The sequence below is a fragment of the Macrotis lagotis genome, chromosome 1 (genome assembly GCF_037893015.1).
Source record: "Macrotis lagotis isolate mMagLag1 chromosome 1, bilby.v1.9.chrom.fasta, whole genome shotgun sequence".
NCBI classification, from domain to species: domain Eukaryota; kingdom Metazoa; phylum Chordata; class Mammalia; order Peramelemorphia; family Peramelidae; genus Macrotis; species Macrotis lagotis.
In genome coordinates, this window is record NC_133658.1 from 327,663,395 (window position 1) to 327,671,043 (window position 7,649).

Here is a 7,649-nt window from a genome sequence, read left to right on the forward strand (position 1 = left end):
AACAACAGCATGTTGATCTCACCATGATATCCATAAGCTTGCGGTTTCAGTGGTAAAGATTACCTGAGACAAGTGTGCTCCCTAAACACACTTGATGAATATTTCTGGGTCACATGTATTCTATATATGAGAATCCTTCTCATTTGTCATTGTGGTAATTTGGGGAGAATATACTCTATTATTCCACCCTCCCCCACATCTGTGTGCATTAAAGAATTTTTTTTACTTTTTTTTTGCTAAAGTATCTTTTGTTTTCAAAATGTTCTAGACTGGCTGGTAAAGTAAACATCTCACCCATCATTTGGGGAATAGCTGTGTAAACTGTAGTATTGGCCTGCAAGGTCCTGACTCCAAAATCATTTACCCCAAACAGTGTCTTCAGAAGCATCTAGTTCAGTCTTCTTTTTGAAATAATTAAGGCACAGTTAGGCAAAAGGACTTGCCCAAGGTCACATAGTGGGATGTGAACTCAGGCCCTGTGACTCCAGGCATCATTCTTTTACACTGTATCACACTCCCAGTGCTGGTTACCACAGCTCCTAGCTAGTTTCCCTAAGACCATTGATTTTGCAAGAGATGGTGCAATGGGTGCAGAGTCAGGGAAACCAACAAAATTCTGGTGCCGGGTGGAACTGGAAAAAAAAAAGGAAATTGAAAAAGTTGTTCTACAAGGCGCCTTGAGCAAAGGCATTGAAAGTTAGAATTTCAGAGTGACTGTTTTTTTGCCAAGTCAGTTAACAATAAAGCAGCCCTTGCCAGAAACAGTCACAGGCCAACTATGTCAGGAATGTGGGAGCCTGTGGCTGAACAGCCTTCTTGCAAATGGCTAATCTCAAAAGTTGAATTCACAAGAAGTCGATTCAATTCAACCAACATTTCTTAAGCACATTCTATGAGCAGGGCCCAATGCTCAGATCTGGGAATACAAAAATGAAAAAACAACATGGTCTCTGCCCTTAATGGAGATTACAACTGGGGAAAGGGGGAGGGGAAGAAGAAAGGCAGAGTTAGAACTTGCTATAGTAGAAAGAACCCAGGATTTGGAATCCAAGGATTCTGGCTCAAACTCTGTCACTTATTACTCTTTGACCATGGATAAGACACTTTCCTTTTATAGAACTGTCCATATTCATAAAATGAGGACACTGAGACTTTCCTTGGAGAGGATGATTATAAGATTCTGGGTAATCACTTTCCCTAAGTCTGTTTACCCTTCTATAAAACAAGGTGTTTTGATCAAATGATCTCTAAAGTCCCTTCTCATGATCATTCTGTACTTAAAGGCTATGTATGATATAGGTCCTTCCTCCTCCTCCCACTCAGTCTCTGGGGATGCCAGGGTGACATCTTAATCATTTGACAGGAAGCAGCAAGATCTCAGACCCAAAAAGAAGGTAGCCTGGTCAAACCAGACCTTAAACTTGAAGCTGATTACATCAGATTTCCCCTAACTGTGAGCTGTCAGTTCCACATACAGTAATGTCAAAGAAAGAATTGGTTTGACAAATGTTTCATTGACAACAGATGCATAGGTTTCCAAGTCCAAGGACACATGGGTAGTAAGTGGCAGAAATGGGATTCAAACTCAGATCCCTTGGTTCCAAATGGGTGTTCTTTTCACAACCTAAATAGCAGTTTTTTTTTTTACAATCTCAACCAAGGAGTACCAAATCCACACCTACAAGCACTATGACCCAACATAATTCACATATAAAACAACAGAGCCACTTAAACCTATCCAGGAAGATTTTTAGTAAGCATTTATTAAGCAGGTACTATGTGCTAGGAAGGGATAGAAAAGGAAAAATATAACAAATCTGGTTATCATATAGCTTATTAAAGAGGCAGTCATAGACCTGAAATCGGAAGACCTGGACTTAAGTCCCAACTCCAGTATTTACTAGTTGTGTGACTTTAAACAAGCCCCTTCCTTTAAATAGGACTCAAGCATTTTATCCATAAAAAGGAGACAAGGGGTTGGATGATCTCTTCCTTGTAGCTCTAACAGTCTATCAGAATACTAACTTGAGTGTGGGCAAGTCATTTTATTTTCCTTTAGTCTTGCCTTCTCTGTAAAATGTGAGTATTATAATCAACTCTCCCTGAATCACAGAGTTCTTAAAAGGTCTTAGCAAAAAGTAAAGTGCCATAGAGTCAGAAAATGTAGAAAAGAACTTGAGAACATAGAGGTATCAGCACACAGAAAACATCTATGTTCAATATTCCAATAATCTAGTTATGAGGTTCCCCTAGCCCTAATATTCTAAGCTCTATGATTATGTATATATTGAAATCTCTCTCACTTATTAATAAATGTGATCCAAATCTTTCTTTGAAACCTCTTTCTCCCGGTATAAAATACTGGCATAGAAAAAAATTTCCCTTCCCCCTCCTACCCCAACAATGGTGTTACCATTAAAGGTGACAATAGGAAATAAGAGAAATTATACTAGAAGGAGTTCTCCTGGTTCCCTTACAAAAGCCCATAACCAGTTCCATCCTCTCTGGAGAGGGGCCAGATCATTAATGTCCTATGAGACTGCAAAAAACAGGTCGCACTTGCATGGATCCAAGGAGGAAGAATGAATTTAAGGAGTGATATGAAATGAGGCTTAGCAATCATAGGAACTAAAGTTGCAATGGTGGGGGTAAGGGTGGAAGGGAAACATAGAGGTATTTGAGTAAGGGTATAAGGATATAAGTAAGGCTTTGTGCATTAGTATTAATACCAAAATCTAATTGGCTCAAAATTATTTAAGAGTAGCCAAAAAGGAATGGAGAAGTATCTAGCTGGAGGAAAACTTGGATGCTGGTCCTGGTTCCAAGGCTATGTGACCCTTAGGTAGTCCTGTCAACTCTTTGTACCTCAATCTCCACTTCTGTAAAATAAAGGGGTTAAATTGAAAAGACAATTACCTTTAAAAGAATAAAAACTTTTATTAGTGAAATGACTAAGTGTGATTCCAGAGGACCAATAATAATGTGTTACTAAACTCCTGGCAGAGAGAAGTAGATATATATTTTTAGACAATGCCAGTGTGGGAAATTCTTGTGTATTTGTGAAAAGGTTGCCCCCCAATTAAAGAGGGAAGAGAGGAATGTTTTTTATTACTTAACAAAATACAATGTTTAAAAGTGTTTTAGGGCACTAGATGATTTTTCTTCCAAGTTCTAACATTCAATCAACCTATGAACACTTCACTGGTATTGACAGGTCATACTTTGATCAATGAGGTCATTCAGTGCCTTACCGAATCTAGTGCCTTACCTCAAAACTCCTCTGTGGGGAAACCCTCATTAGAATCATCAGAAAGAACAGTACCGTTGAGACAACATAAAGTTATCTTGAGCATATTAGTAATCCAGGACAGAAAGAAGAGGACAGATAGAACAGATATGTTTAAAATTACCAGAGGGTCAACCTGTCTTTAGAAAATCTATAATCCAATAATGAATGTTCCCCATATAGGCTTTAGCATAAAAATTAGTACAGGAAGCAATCCTGGAGAAAACATGGCTTGAAGGAAGGGATACGTAACAGGAAAAGGGAAGGAAAAAAGAAGAGGGGAAGGGAAAAGATAAATATGAGAGAGAAGACTGAAGGGGAAGTGGGAAAGGGAAGAAAAGGAAGAGAGAGGAGGAGGAACGAGAGAAGGGAAAAAAAGAGGTAGGAGGGAGAAGAATGGGAAGAATGGTTCCCTAAAGGTTGAGGCCAAATCCCATCTTTTAGAATATATATATATATATATATATATATATATATATATATATATATATATACATACATACATACACACACATATATATACACATACACACACATACACACACACACACACACACACCCCTCTTTGGAATCAGTGGACAATTCCCTGAAACAGGAAGTATCATATCCCATAAATCACAGGAAGGAAAATGTAAATTGTTCTTCTAAGCAAGACTGGGCCCAGAATAAAGGACCACACTCCCCTTAGATCTGGGGCCCATGTGTAACCATTTCCCTTCTGGGGGCAAGCCTAATCCCTGCCTACTCTCTTATCCTAGCATGCAAAATGGCTCTACCATTGAAAAGATAAGAACCCACAAATAAAAAATGATTTGGGGAAGTCCCGGGGATTACTTAGAGTGAACTGATACTTTGAGGGAAAACTTAAGAGTCAAAAAGGTGCCAGAGATGGAAGAGCCTTCTCAGGTCATCTAGAACACCTTGAACTTGAAATGGGATCCTTTCCTACAACATCCTTAAGGACTGGTCATGTTATCAATTGTCAATTTGATGATTTGTCCTTCATTCTTGAAGAAGACCATGATATCAGGGAGGCGATGCCACGACAAGCACATGAACTGGATTTGAGGGAAGGGGGCTGTGCTGAGTCATCAGCCTCACTTTTTCCTCTAGAATCATTTGGATCCAGTGACCAGATATGAATCAGGATGAAAGGAGATAGACCTGGATGTGAGACAGGTGACTTGCTCAAGGCCACACAGCTAGTAAGTGTCAAGTATCTAAGGTCAAATTTGAACTCTGGGCCTCCTGGTCCCAAGGCCCATGCTCTATCCACTGCACCATCTAGTTGCCCACTATAACTGACGATTCAGTAACCTGGAAAGCCTGAACCATATTCACATACTAACAGTCAGTAGATCCGAATTCAAGCTCCAACTGTTACCAATGCACTGTGTGACCTTGGACAAATCCTAAATTAGCATTCCTATCTTCAAAATGGGGAGGTTGTTGTTGTTTGTTGTTGTTGGTTTGATGATGATGATGATGATGATGATTATGATAAAGTTTTAAGTTTAAAAATTCTCATAACAACCCTGGAAGGAAAATGCTCTTATTATACCCATTTACAGATGAGAGAACAGAGGTAGACAGAGATAGTTAATGTTGAAAGTCATATTTGAACTTGTCTCCCTGATTCCAGATTCAGCATTTTATCCACTAGCTGGTTGGACCAGATCATCTTTTCTACTCCTTTGAATACTAACAATCTGTGATACTTCATCCACAAAACACTACAAAGTTTACAAAGTGTTATAGGAACATTACTTTAACCCATATTCACAACAGCCCTATTAGGTAGGTAATAATAATAGTATCTTACATTTCTATAGTGCTTCAAGATTTACAAATCACTTTCCTCTGGGCAACCCTGTCAGATATTGTAGGTAAATCTTATTTAATATGAGGAAACTGAAACTATAGACTAGATGTATTATGGCTCTACTATATGACCCTCTCCCCTCCCCCCATCAAGAAAAACCCCTCTAAAAACAACCTCAGCAAGTCAACTTCCAATGGACTAAACCCCTCAAAAGACAAAGGAGGTTTATTTAGATAAAGTCTGGAATGGAGGAGGGGGCCCAGTCCATCAATATTACAAAGTCAGTTATGTTGAGCCAGATGAAAAATTGAAGATTATAGATGCTAAAATCTAGAATTTAATAGCTAGAAGGTATGCTGTTGGGGCTGCTAGGTGGTGCAATGAATAGAGCACTGGCCCTGGAATCAGGAGTACCTGGGTTCAAATCTGGCCTCAGACACTTAATAATTACCGATCTGTGTGGCCTTGGGCAAGCCACTTAACCCCACTGCCTTGTAGAAACCTAAAAAAAAAGTATGCTGTTAAGTTAGAAGGCAATACATAATTTTGGGATAGAGAACAAAGGAAGTTGAAACATAGATTAAGGTATATTACATCTAAAAAGGAATAGTATTTCCTCAGGAAGATAGAACACAGAACATGAGATCCAGAAGGGACCATAAAATACACACTCTTAGAATATAGAAAGTTAAATCTGAAAGAGACTTTATAGAGGTCATCTAATCCAACCTTTTTAATAGTCTGGGAATCTATAGCTGAGAGAGACAGAGATAGAGATAGAGATTGGGGTGGGGGGGCTAGGTGAGTTACCTAGGGTCACAAAGTGAGTGAGGGAGGCAGCTAAGAATGGAAACCAGATTAACCAACTCCCAAGCCAACACTACTACACCCTGCATTTTACTTAAGATTTATCATATCCTAAAAAACAAAACTGCTGAGAGTTGTTCTAAATCAGTGGAGTGACTGAAATGATAGCATTCATTCAACCTAGGCTATGGAGTGGGGTGAGGGTGGAGGTGGGGAGGGACAGTTGAAAAAAAATCAGACTAGTGTTTTTGCAAGGCAATGAGGTTAAGTGACTTGCCCAAGGTCACATAGCTAGGTAATTATTAAGCGTTTGAGGTTGAATTTGAACTCAGGTCCTCCTGACTCCAGGGCTGGTGCTCTATTCACTGAGCCACCTAGCTGCCACCTCCTAGAGCTTTTTAATATGACTAACTTTGCCCAGGTCTCATCTAGCTAATAAAGTGCACATAAAATCCTACTTTCCCTTTGAAAACAAAATTATTTTTTTGCATTTGACTCACTTGCCACTTCCTACTTTCCCTATTCACCAGTAGTAAAGGATTTCCCTCTTTCAAAGTATACACTTAAACATATATCCATTGTAAAAGGTAAGTTATTGAGGATCTAAAAATTGTTTTACTCTTTGATTCTCAGGTCTGGCATTTGCTGCTCAGGTCTGGCATTTGCTATGCTGTTTTTCAGTCCTGTTCATGATCCCATTTGGGATTACCTTGGCAAAAACACTGGAATGTCATTTTCTTCTTCAGCTCATTTTATAGATAAAGGGGATAATCAGGGTTAAGTGACTTGCCCAAGGTCACTCATTCAGTAAGTGCCTGAGGCCAGACTTGTATTCAAGAAGATAAATCTTCCTGCCTTCAGGGCTGATGCTTTGTCCTCTGTTTCTCATAGCTGCCCAAGCCTAGCATAGTCCTTAATAAATTCATGGATCACAAGATCAAAGCAGATCTTAAAAAGGAGATGATTATAGTCTAGAGGAGGCCTGAGAAACCATTTGTTCCAACCCTCTCATTTTACAGATGTAGAACCTGAGATCCTGAAGACAGAAGTGTAACCCAGCTATTGGATGATAGAGATTAGACTAGAATCCAAGTCTTCAGACCAGGATCGTTATTCTATACTGAGTTCAAATGTCCGTGGTACTACCACTATCCTTTCAGTGACCCAAGTTTGTTATGTCAGAGTTATCTCTGTCTCTAACCATTGTTCATCCTCAAAAAGAATTAGTCATTAAGCCTGTGGATTCCCTTTCTAAAGGCACCTCTAAGCAAACAGTCACTGCCCTAATTCGAGTCTTCATCATCTCTTATCTTTACCATTATAAAGGCCTCCGAATTGACTTTGCTGCTCTCCAATCAATCCATCGGTCAGAAGCCAAATTTATCTTCCTAAAACAATGTCATTTCCTTGCTTTCTCTTCAGTAGCTAAATTTCTTTTGTTCTAAAATATAATACCAAATTCTCAATTTGCCCTCCAGAATAGGGCTCCCAATCATTATGTTGCATTACTCCATTCCATGTACCCCCTGTTCAAGCCAAAGTGGCTCATCCATGGTCTTTTATCTCTTGCCTCCCTAGCTTTGTACAGGTAATCCCCCACACTTGTGACATATTCTGTCATCTCCCGAAATCCCTAGCTTCTTTCAAAGCCCAGTTCAAATGCTACCTCCATACACGGCTCATCCCCCAAGTATTCTTCTTGAAATTACATTATATTGGTCTATATTTACTTAC

The 7,649-nt window shown here is 39.3% G+C and overlaps 1 protein-coding gene across 3 annotated transcripts in view; it reads right to left on the reverse strand.

The window, feature by feature from the left end:
- The window catches only part of NEK6 (NIMA related kinase 6), a 128,534-nt gene that overhangs the window by 86,462 nt on the left and 34,423 nt on the right, over positions 1-7,649 (reverse strand). The gene's annotated exons all lie outside the window — the stretch shown is intronic.